This window comes from Neovison vison, chromosome 4, assembly GCF_020171115.1.
Source record: "Neovison vison isolate M4711 chromosome 4, ASM_NN_V1, whole genome shotgun sequence".
Lineage (NCBI taxonomy): Eukaryota > Metazoa > Chordata > Mammalia > Carnivora > Mustelidae > Neogale > Neogale vison.
The window spans coordinates 4,774,487-4,786,918 of NC_058094.1; the positions used below are offsets into that span (position 1 = coordinate 4,774,487).

The window sequence follows — 12,432 nt, forward strand, 5'->3', positions numbered from 1 at the left end:
TTTCTGTGGCTGGGAGGAAAGGGGACACTCTGTGTGGTCATTCAAGTTCATGAACTTCGCCGGTCCTGGGATCCCATCTGGCCCTCGACAGCGGGTGCGTCCCGATCAGACTGACGTCTGCCCCTGCCCGTGCCACGCTCTCCATCCACGAGGGGTCCTCTCGGAGTCCTCCCCACTGTCCCGGGACAGCTTCTGGCAAGATCCTGCCGGGCAGGTTTTCAGGGAAATGTTAAATAGGAAATGAAACCGCCCTTTATTTGAAGAGAGGCCATTTTGGACCTTGAGTGGGAGCCTCATCGTTTCTCTGAATTACTCTCCATCCCGTGCTTTTCGCTGTGAAAATGACGTTGTAATAGTGGCTGCTACTTGGAGCGTTTTCTGTATGCCGCATACCGCGGCAGCAAGTCCTTACTTTCTCACACTGACCCCGCGAGCAAGGGCTTTATTTGCCCTATTCGCAGATGAGAGAACCACAGAGTAGAGGAACCAAGGTGTCGGCACCAGGAGCTGATCCGCGGCAGGCTTTGTGGATGATGCTTTGGATCCAGGCTTGGTGGCTTCTTCTGCACGGAGCTGCCTCTCCGGACCCCGCATGGCCTCCGTTTCCTCTTCTGCAGAATGGACTGACCTGTGTGGCCCCTGCAGCCCTGCGGGTCTGCGGGCTGACAGCGAACGCCTCCAGAGGCCCTCACCAGTGGGGTCCGTGCCCCTGGAGGTGCCCACAGCCCCACAGGAGGAGGAGCCTGCGGGGTGGCTGACCTTGGTGAGCGCGGGACGAACTGACTCTGCCCTTCCTCTTGGCGTCCAGGGAGCTCCAGGAGAGGCTGCTGCTGGCTCTGAAGGCCCGCCCTCTCCTGTCCCTGCCCGGCTTTCTATTTTGGCGGGGAGGGTGGCTGGGCGAGGGTGCCCACGCGTGTGTGAGCAAGTGGAGAAGGCTCGCAGCTGCTGTGGGTGGTCAGTGCGAACACAGACGCGCTGAGTCACCGCGGCGCTTGGGAAGCTCAGGACAGGCGCCTGCGACGCCGGAGGCCCGAACGCAGCAGCTGGGCAGGAACAGCACGTCTGAAATGCCAGCCTTGACTCACTCGCTGGGGGCCCGGCGGCTTGCGTTCACCTCCTCTCCTGTTTATGCTGAGGCGTCGGGCAGGGTAAATAGAGCATTCCTCTGCAGAGGGGCACCCTCGGGGCTGCCTCCCCCACCCTGCCAGCTCCTCTGCGGGGATCCCCCCACCCCCACCCGCACGACGATGCGTGGCACCGCCTTCCCCCGCCCATCCGTGGACACACACAGAGCACAGAAGGAGCTCAGCTCTGCGCTCACACTAAGAGGGTGCAGTTAGCATCTCAGCCCCAAGCAGCGGCTGCTTCCAAGCCTCAGGGAGCGTGTGTTGGATCAGGAAGGAGCATAATCAGCGTGCATTCACTCGCATGTGCCTTCCTCTTGTATTTGGCGATTCCCGTGTTCCTCCTCTCCTTCACTGCACACGTGCGGCCGTGGACTGTTCTCCTCTCTGTTGTATTGCTAGAAAGTGGGGGCTCCGAGCCCTTTAAAGGGCTCCGAGTCTAACCTGCAGGAGAGGTATGCTTCTAGAACATACGTGGTCACAGCTCTTTCCGTCTGCACGCGGCCAGCTGGAGCTTGTGCGGGGAGGGCGGGTGGGGCCTGGCTGCTCAGGAGGGGCTTCCTGGAGCTGCTGCTTGGACGTGGGAGCCCGGGAGCTTGTCGGGGGAGGTGGGAGGTGGGCCGTGCAGGGGAGTAGAGCGTGAGCAGGGGAGGCCGTGTTCTGAGGAGGCGGAGCACTCCGGAGGGGCCTGGAGGAGGGTTCTGGGGGATGCGCTGACATGGAGAGGACGGGCTGCAGGGCAGCAGGGCCCAGAGTCTGAAGCGCCTGGCGTTCCTGCCCAGAGCGTGTGCCGTGCTGAGGTCGAAGTCTGGCGTGTCAGGGCGGGCTGCCCCTGCCGGAGCAGTACAGAGCATCCCGTTTGAAGGGCTTGGATACCTGCGGTCCAGGCCTGGCTTTTTCGCCAGATGCCTCTGAACCTGGGACAGATCCTCAGCCATCTAGATGTCCCACTGCCTTGGCCCCAGTGTGAAGGGACAGAGCTGTGTGAACATGACAGTTTGTACTTACTAGGCATTTATCATAGGCCAGGCTCCAAAGCAGTTTCCAGCTGGGAAACTGAGGCACAGTGAGATGAAGGTCTTGCCTGAGGTTGTACAGCTGCCGAGGGCCAAGGCCTGGATCCCTTGGTCTTGCCAGGCCCACGTGGGTCGTACACTTCTCTGTGCACCCTCTCATGATGACACCTGCCCTGTGGGCCACACTTGTGACCTGGCTCTCTCTTTTCCGACCCGTGTCTTCAGAGGGCCCAAGGGCCATGTCTCAGTTGTCTCTGTGTCCGTGGTGATCTGAGCAGTTCTGTGTGTTTGGTCCCCGTGTGCTGAAGGGATGCCCATGTCCAGGAGATGCTCCGATTTTGCTCCTAAGCAGCTGCTCTGATCGGCTGGTGTTGGCCCATATTCCGGACGTGTACGCAGACTGAGATACAGTACATGACTTGTCCAAGTTCCTGGATAGGGGTCAGGCCCCAGCATGGGGCTCAAATACCAACAAGAGGCTCTCGTGCTCGCTTTAGCAGTACATATACCAATGAGAGGCTCGCACGGCAGGACAGAAGCCTGCCTCTCGGGGCACCCTCCCTCCTCAATGAAGAAATGCTGATTTTCATGCCTAACGAGGTCGTTTTCCTTGAACATGTAGCAGATTCTCCCTGCGGAGATCATGCCAGGAGTTAGTCCTGCGGGGGAATGTCTGCCTGGAGTCAATCGCCCTGGGGGTTGGGCTCCACCGATGTGGCTGCGGGTGTTTGAGAAAGTGTCCTCTAGTCCTTGTTCTTCTCAGACCCCCCGGGGAAGGCAGCACATTCCCACGGAGGCTCCGGGCTCCCGCATGGCTCTCGCAAGAACATTCTGGGTCGTGCCTTTCTGGCGTCCCTTTACTGCCCTCACTGTTCTGCTCTGTAGCAGGAGACAGGCCCTTCCCGAGCCCGTCCCCACTTACCCTGTTGTCACTCTTTGACTGATCGTCTTCGGAGCATGGTAGCTTTGCGTGCCCTTTTCATAAAGTAAATGCTGATGCGTGTTAAGACCAACACACTGCTTTTTCATTTAATCTTTCAAAGGCCACGCACTTTGAAGATGGATGTTTTAAAAGAAAAGATACATATTAAAGGGGGATGTGTTTGTACAAGGATTTGTTTCTAAACGGCATCTGGTGAGGTGTAGAAATCACGGTGTTCCTCCAGAATACAGCTGTTTCCGCCCTTATCTGTGGCCGAAATGTTCCAGGACCCCAGGATGCCTGGATCCCCCTGGTGGTTCAAACCCTTTGTCAACTGTGTTTTTCCCTGTACGTCGATACCTGTGACAAGGTTTCATGGATAAATTAGGCACAGCGAGAGTCACAGCAGTAACTAACAACACCGTAAAAGTTACAGCAATTCTGGAATACAGCTTATGGGAACGTGGTCTCTCTCTTGCCAAACGTCGTACAGTGCGCGCCGTCTTCTTGTGATGGTGGGATCTGGCAAAGGGCCCACGGGACGAGAGGGCGTGTGAGGACGGCGCGGACACTGTGATGGAGCGTGAGGCCGCCCTGACCTTCTGACGGTGTGTCTGCAGAAGGACCTCTGCCTCCAGACCACAGCTGGCCACGGGCAGTGGAAGCCACAGAAAGGAAAGCCACGGGTAATGGGGGACCACGGTGGGCTGAGTAGTTTTAGCAAGTGTCCTCAGAGGCCCCTGAGAATGGTGTAAAACATATGGGAAAATGCAAATAACGGATGAGACATTTTGGAAATACTGTAAGAAAAGCCCAGTCACTCAGCGTTGGTGGAGTTAGTGGACGTGGAGGCCAGGCCTCCGGGGACCCAGCGCTTTGGAAAAGAAAGGAGAGAGGACCTAAGGCTATGCGTCTGGGTGCCGTGAGCGGCCTTTTGAACTGCTGCCAGTAGGCTTGTGGGCAGAAGTAAGATACTGACCGCTGGCTGCGGAGTGATTGTCCACCGCCAGGGACTGGTGGAAGATCAGTGTCCGGCCCTAGCATCTGACGCTCTGGCTCGCTCCCTGCATCTGTGGGGTCCTCAGACGATTCGGGCTCAGCTATGACCCGGGAGGGGGAGTGGGGGCCTCCCAGGTGAGAGGGAAAGGACGAGGATAACCAGGGTGGCGGCTTTGGAGACGGAGAGGAGGGATTGGATGTGAGATGCTAGCGGTGGTCAGAACGGGTTGTCTTTGTGTGTGGGGGTCTCTGTCCATTCCCATGGGCCAGAGCATAATACCCGTCTAGGGGGTTTATGCATCACAGAAATGTGTTTCTGATGGCTCAGGAGGCGGGAAGTCCAAGGTCAGGGGTCAGCATGGTCTGACGAGGGCCCTGGTCTGTTGCAGACGTCCTATGTCCTCACCTGGCAGAAGGGGAAGGGAGCCTTTTGGGGTCTCTTCTGTAAGGACACTAATCCCATTCACAGTGGCTCTACCCTCATGACCTCCCAGAGGCCTCACCTTCCAAAAAGTTCACTTGGGGGGCTAGGTTGCATCATATGGATGTTGGGGGACTCAGTTACACCACAGCAGATGGGGAGAGGACAGGAGGACTCCAGGCCGATGTCTGGGCCACACCAGAGAGCTGGGTAGGTGGCGGCCCCTCCCCCAGCTTGGGTGCCAGTCCTTGGCCTCCAGTGCAGGGACTGGGGAGTCTTCTGTCTCGTGGTCGCATTACCGGGGCTGCGGCTCTCTGGAAGAGATTTCTCTCTCTCCCACACCATGAGTTTTGCGTGTCTTTGACTGTCCCGTTCTAGATCAGAGTGGCTTACGACCGGAGGGAAGCAAACACACAGAAAGGAAAAGCTCAGTGAACTCCAATGATCAAAGCAAGAGCAAATTCAAAAGGAAGAATTCCTACAAGGAACTGAATGCATTAACAGTTCTTCTCGGTGACTTTAGCCTTCTGTGTCCCTGGAGGGCTGGGACTCACACCTGTGGTGTGTTACCCCCCGGGGTAAGGAGTTATCTCTGAATCGTAGAGGCGGCCTTCTGAAGCTTGCAGGGTTGTGTGACGCACAGTTAATTGTAGAACAGAGATTTGGCTCCTGGCGTGTTTGTCCCAGACCCAGTGATCTTACACACACACACACACACACACACACACACACACACGTGTGCCCCGCCCTGAAAGCCCGGTTCCAGATGCCTCTCAGAATTACCGTTTTCTGCACGGCGACTGCTACATCCAGACCACTTTATGAAGCCCTGTAAGAAAAGAAGCTTCAGGGGCGCCTGGGTGGCTCAGTGGGTTAAAGCCTCTGCCTTCGACTCAGGTCATGGTCCCGGGGGCCTGGGATCAAGCCCCGTGTCGGGCTCTCTGCTCGGCGGGGACCCTGCTTCCTCTTCTCTTTCTCTCTGCCTGCCTCTCTGCCTACTTGTCCATCAAATAAATAAATAAAATGTTTAAAAAAAAAAGAAAGAAAGAAGAGCAGCTTCGTATCTGAAGGAGGAGCCTCCCGTATTTCTTCCTTGCCCTCCGTAGGTCACTCAAATAGACAGCAGAGAACGTTTCTCTGGTCTCTGGTTCAGGACTTGGCGATGTGCGTGGTTTTCCCATCCAAGCTGGCATGAGAAGCACATGCACCAGGGTTCCCCTTTAGCACAAGTGTTTCTCCATCCCTTTCCGAGTCTCAGTAGGAGGTCTGGGTGTAGGACCCAATAATGTGTTTTTGTGTGTTTCCTGGGGTTCTGTGGGGGAAGGTCCTTGGCCCCAGTGCTGAGGAAGGCTGGGCTCCCCACGGTGTGGCCCTTGCCATGTGGTGATGGAGAGATCGGGATGACTCCTTCCCCAGCCCTGCACGCGTTCCTCCCGGACACCTCAGGCTGCGCGTGTCACGCCTCGTGATCAGAGCCCGGTGCCGGTCCTCGGGGCTGGACCTGTCTGGAAGGGCTCACCGGGCCGGCCTCGTCCGTATCTGTGATCGCAACGAAGGCGCTCTCTCCCACGTGATCCACACCTGCGCTCACACCCCTTCGCGGTGCGGCGTGTGTGTTGTGTTGCTGTTTTCCCTCGGGGAGATGGGCCTCCCTTCCACACTCACACTCCGGCTGCAGCTCGGGGTGCCGGCATCGCCCCGTATTCATTAATTCCACATGTATCTGTGAATGTCTGCGGTGTCCCAGCCGCCGTGGGGGGCGTGGAGTGCTCAGAAAGCCACGGAGAGACACGACCTCCTGTTTTCAAGGACCTTAAACATCTCCACCCTCGAGGAAGGATAAATGATGTGCTTGTGTTTCCAACACAGTTTCTGTTCCTTACTTCAGTAAGACCCTATTTGACACTGAAAACAGTTTCCTGATTTTTTAAAAATCCCTTTCATTAGTCACCCTCGCAAATCATTCTCTTCGTCGGTTTTCCCTCGACATACAGATGTGGAAATCCGGGCTCAGAGAGGCAATGCAAAGTCTGTAGTGGTTTTCCACTCTGTCTCCTCTGCTTTCTTCCAAACCTATTGTCTTGTTCCCTGTTGATCTGGGCTAAACATGGTCTGCCTGAGGCTGATGGGGTCTTACGACGTTGAGGCTGAGAGGGAATTTCATTGCCCCTGAAACACCGTTCGGGGGCCTGGATCCCTGAGGCAGGGCCCCTCCTGTGCCTGGACCGCTCCCAGTGGTGAGAAGTTCATTGCTTCAGGAGATGGGCCCATCTCTTGTTGGGGACAGAGGTGCTGGGAGAAGTCTCCTAGAAAGGGCGGGCCTGTGTGAGGGGGGGTGTCGGATCAGGATTGCTCTGAATGAATGCGAAGCAAGGGGGGCGGCCACTCCAGCGTGTGCTGTTCCCACTCTGCCTCCCGGCACAAAATTAATGTTGGCCAGCTTTTGTCGGGGCCCATTCTATGCCAGGTTCTAAATGCCTTATGCATATTAACATCTTTCATTTAACAACCCCATGAAGAAACTGTGATGATGACTCCCATTTTACAGAGGAGGAAGATGAGGCCCCGGGGAAGGCAGCAGCAGGTTCGAGGTCACCCGGTGTGAGTGGGACCCGGCCGGCTGGTGCAGAGCATGTGTGTGTGGTGCCCTAGAGACCCACGTTGTTCTCTCCCCGACCCACAAGGAAGGCCTCTCTGAAGCTCGTGTCCCATCGTCTCTGCCAGATGCAACAGGGGTGCTTCCCGTACCCTCGCCTGTGTCTGTGGGTGCCCGTCCCTACACCAGGCTCCCCAGGTGCAAGCTGGCCCCACCCAGGTGCAGGCCAGTGGTGCTGCTGCCTGGAGGAGGGGTCTTAGTCCGTGTGGGGGAAACAGCAGGGCAGGTGGGCCATTGCTGAGGCCCTGAGGACCTGCCAGGGAGCTCTCCTTACTTTTTGTTTTTAACGTTTTTATTTAAATCCCCGTTAGTGAATGTACAGGGTAATATTAGTTTCCAGGGCACAAACACAGTGATTCACACTTCCCTGCGACACACGTGCTCGTCACAGCCGGTGCCCTCCTTGATCCCCGTCCCCGATTTCCCCCACCACCCTCTTCCCTCCCCTCCCCTCTGGTGACAGCCAGTTTGTCCTCCAGGGTTCAGAGTCTGTTTTTGGTTGCTCTCTCTCTCTCTCTCTTTTCTTTCCCCTTGGGCTTATTCATTTTGTTTCGTAAATTTCACGTAGGAGTGACATCATAGTTGTCTTCCTCTGACCGATGTCACTTCGCGTGATACCCTCTACCTCCGTCCACACCGTGGCAAATGGCGAGATGTCCTCCTTGCTGATGGCTGCGGAACATCCCCTTGTGTATAAACCACATCTTCTTTATCCGTTCGCCTACTGATGGACATCTGGGCTCTTTCCACAGTTGGGCTATCGTAGATAACGCTGCCGTAAACATCGAGATGCACGGATCCCTTCTCGCTTTTTAAGCGGAGGAGGGTTTTCATGGGTGACCCTGGACTGGGCATGGCCTCACCACTCACAAGTCTGCCTTCCCAGGGGCGCCTTCCCCGAGCATCCAGGACTCTCCCTCCCCGTCCTCCTCCCTCTCCTTTCGCCTGGCCCTCGATCGCCCTGTCCCAGCCCTGAGCTCACAGGGGCAGCGCCTGGACGTGCAGGAGGCTTTCAGGAAATGCATGCAGGGAGCTGAGCCTCTCGGGGCCGCAGATGTGGTCGGATGATCGCAGTCTCCAGCTTGGGAGCGGTTGCTGGTTGTAGCAGGAAGTTAGTGCAGAGACGTCTCTGGTGCACGTGGGGTGGGTGTGGTGCCTGTGTGTATCATGGGTCAGGTGTGTTGCCTGTTGCATGTGATGGGGTTATATATGCCTTGTGGTCTCATGTGTTGGCGTGTGTATGTTATGCGTGTGCACCTGGTGTGTGTGTCTGTGCTGGTGTCTGAGTGTGCCCTGGGTGTATGGGCGTAATGTGAGTGGGGAGCGTACGAACGTGTGTCACCTGTCAGCCCTGTGCCCGTGGGAGGCTTGGGTTATTTCTTACTCGGCCGTGGATCCATAATGCGTCCCTTAGTAGTCCACACCCTGTGTGTTTTGAGGAGCTGGTGAATTCTCCCATGTGGGCGATGGGGATACCGCCGCGACTGCTCTTTGAGCCACTTGTATATTTACAGACGCTGTCATGGGGCACTTCCTCCCACAGAGCTGGCATCTTCCTGCCCAGTAGGACATTTTTTAAATTAAATCTGGCCTGTATTTTTAAAAATGGCTGTCTTGTGTGTGTGTGTGCTCTGACCCGCATCGGCCGTCCCCTGTGTTTGATCTCTGGTGATCATGAGAATCCCCGGACGGCGCAGGCAGTGCTTCACACACGGAGGGGCCGAGGGCAGAGATCCAGCGAAGCAGGGGCCCAAGGTGAGGCAGCCCCCGGGCAGCGGGGGATCTCAGGTCTGGGAAACTGCAGCCCCTAGATTGTGCACCCGTGGTTCTGAGACGCTGTTGCATCAGCGGTCCCTGGAGGGCGTGGGCTCCTTTCCCGAGCCTCGTCCCTACAGGTTCTGGCTCAGCGGATCTGAGGGGGGGACCCAAGACTTTTCTTTCAAAATAAGTGATGCTGAGGTTGCTGACCCGGGGCCCCACGCGAAGCCCCTCCTCTGACTATGTTCTCTCTGTTGCTCAGATAGAAAGGGCAGAGGAGATGGCTGGGACCCAAGCTGATGATTTGGGATTCCTACAGATTCCTGCGATCTCTGCCAATTGGACCATGGACAATTACTGGCAAAATCAATATGGAGAGTTTTTCTTTTTTAAGATTGTATATATATATTTGAGAGGGAGAGACAGAGAAAGTGGGAGAGAGAATCTGAAGCAGACTTTGTGCTGGGCACAAATTGTGGGGCTTGATCCCACGACCCTGAGATCATGACCTGAGCCCAAACCGAAAGCCAGACACTCAACCGACTGAGCCACCAGGCGTCCCAATATGGAGTTTTCAAACGTATTTTATTTTATTCTGTGTCTTTGTTACGGCAGTGTCGTTGACGTGCAGTGTCGCACACATAACAGAGTGGCTCAACAGTTCCGCACATGACTCAGTGCCCACCGTGCTAGCCGCGGTCCCCATCTGTCACCGCACGGCATGACGGTGTCCAAGACCGTATTCCTTATGCAGTACTGTCCACCCTGGGACTTTGTTTTGGAACTGGAAGTGTGTACCCCTTCATCCCCTGTATCACTTCACCTGCCCCCAAGCCCCTCCCGTCTCACAGCCTCTGGTTTGTGAGACGTTGGCAGTTTTGTTTGTTCATTTGGTGATTCGGATTCCACATGTAAGTGAAACCGTCTGTTATTTGTCTTTCTCCGTTTGACTTAATGGACTTAGGGTATATCTGCTAGCTCCTTCCAGGCTCCTGCAAAAGGCAAGATTTCACCTTCTTCATGGCTCAGTAATATTCTGGCGTGAGTATGTACCACGTCTTCTTTGTCCGTTCGTCTCTCTGTGGACACTGGGGCTGCTTCCCTATCGTGGCCGTTATAAACAACACTGCAGTCAACGTAAGGGTGCGTGTGTCTTTTCAAATTTGTATTTTCGTTGTCTTTGGGTAAATACCCAGCAGTGGAATTACTAGATCATATGCTCTTTCTGTTTTTAATTTTTTGAGGAAGCTCCACACTGTAAAACTGGTATTTTATTTATTTTTTAAAAGATTTTTATTTATTTGTTTGACAGAGAGAGATATCACAAGTAGGCCAAGAGGCAGGCAGAGGGAGAGGGGGAAGCAGACTCCCTGCTGAGCAGAGAGCTTTATGCGGGGCTCGATCCCAGGACCCCGAGATCATGACCTGAGCCAAAGGCAGAGGCTCAACCTACTGAGCCACTCGGGTGCCCCCAAACTGGTATTTTAAATGTGAACTCATCTTCCTCATGGACTAACTTGGTATTTGGGTTTTAATGAATCACACGACCTTAAAAGGAACAGGTAGCTTTCCACTCAGAAGCTGTGTTTGCATTTACGTGTCCCAGCTAATGGTCATGACGGCAGGAGGGCACATCTTCCCAGGAGAAAATGATGTTCTGCATGGTATTCTCCATGCACTAAGTATTTTTTCTTCTAAAGACTAATTTTCCAGAAAAACACTGTCCCGGCCATTCTACCGGCAAGGGCCAGAGATGGAAAAGTCGTGTCTGTAGCTCCTGGGTCGGTGCTGTTCTTCTGTACGGTGTGGCTGCCTCCTGGGGGACTGGCGCCGGGACTGCCCGCTGCAGACGCGTTCCATGGCGGGCGTGAAATGCATACGTACCCGCCACCCCCGAGCAGTGTCCGGTGCGCAGTAGGCTGGAGTGTTAGTGTGGCTGTTCTGGCTCTCCCTCCGTTCCTTACTCTGTAACATCCTCCCCAAGTCGGGGATCTGGGAGGGTCAGGAATTACTGATCCTGCCACTGCAAGCGGGGGTCAGATGGCTTGCTGGCTCTGCGGTATTTTAAGGATGGAGACTGAGCACGGGAGACGGAAGTCGGGAAGAGGCAGCCGTCCCCATGTTTCACGTGATAATGAAATTAGGTGCAGAGTGGCTTTATTTGCTGGCCCCCTGTCCAGCTCTTACTGGAAGTGCCTCGACATTGAAATTGGGGCCTGGGAGGTGGGTGCGTGGTTCTGATCTTGACCGGCTCCGGTGTGCACCTCCAGGGCTCTCCCATTACGGAGATTGGTTTTCAGTGCATTCTGGGAGCCAGACTTCTCCGGGTGTGCCAGCTTGTAATTCCGCTTATAGGATTTACAGAGGCTGTGTTCTGGGATCTGCTGCATTTTAATTTGGCCAGTGGACTTCTGCATCTTCAGAAATGCTTCCCTGTGCGGCACCCGTGTCAGAGCCAAGGCGCGCAGTCAAGGCCACGTTAATCTCTTGCGTTTTTATTCTTGGGAACTGGCCTGGCATGACCCCACTGGCTACAGTGAAGTTGTACTTTGAACCCCAGTGTTGGTGTTCTGGTCTTTGAGGCATCAGGGGAGTAGAGGGAAGAGAGGCTTTCAAAGGAGACCTAGGTGCCACGTAGGAGAGACTGGATCTCCTCTTGGCTTCTCTCCTCCCTCTGTCTCATTATCCCCTTTCCCAACATCATGCCAGCCACTATCTGGGGAGAACCTGCTGGTTCCCAAAGAGCCGGCTCATTGCAAGTAATTACCTCCTATTCTAGGGGAACTCATCCTACATAGCTTGTATCGTCCCATTACACATGGTGGCAAACTGAGGCTTGGAGGGAGTGCAGACGCCTTCCACAGTACACACCACTAGAGCATTCTAGAAGAGGAAAGTGGGTTTAGATTAGAGCCTCTCTGATCCTTTTCCTCATCTACATTATGGGGCAAGAAACTTTATCACAAAATTCTTCTTGGTCAAAATTAGGCAACATACAGAAAATACTTCATGCAGCCCCAAGAGTATATAGTAGATGCTCCATAAAAGTCAGTTTTGTTCCCTTCCTCCTAATGGTTGGTGTCTAGACAATCTCATACCCACAGAAAATTCAGCCTACTTTGAGTCTTTCTTCCCCTTGGTTCATTTCTCTTCCTAGACTTGCACTGTTTTATTTTGTCCCCTCCCTCTTCCCCATCCAGCTCTCTTGTTATTGGCCCTCAGGTCTCTTCCCTGGGAAAATGAGCATCCTCGAGCTGGGCTCAGCATCTGCTGGGCAGTGGCACCCAGTCCCTCTGCTTCCCGTGCTCAGTGGAGAGCACATCTGGCCTTGTCTCTCCAGGCCCCTTAGCCCTTACAAGATGGCATTTATGCTAACAATGATAAAGTCACTCTCAATTACTGGTATTAATCATTGTGCATGTCAGGAACTGTGCAAAGTGCTCTGTGTGGTAGACCCATTTAATCCGTCCACCCTTTATCCGTTCTGTGCTGTTACCAGGAGTCGTGTTATAGAGAAGACGCTAAGTGATTTGCTC

At 54.8% G+C, this 12,432-nt stretch overlaps 1 protein-coding gene across 1 annotated transcript in view; it reads left to right on the forward strand.

The window, feature by feature from the left end:
• FAM135B (family with sequence similarity 135 member B) overlaps positions 1-12,432 on the forward strand; it is a 278,086-nt gene that overhangs the window by 91,243 nt on the left and 174,411 nt on the right. The gene's annotated exons all lie outside the window — the stretch shown is intronic.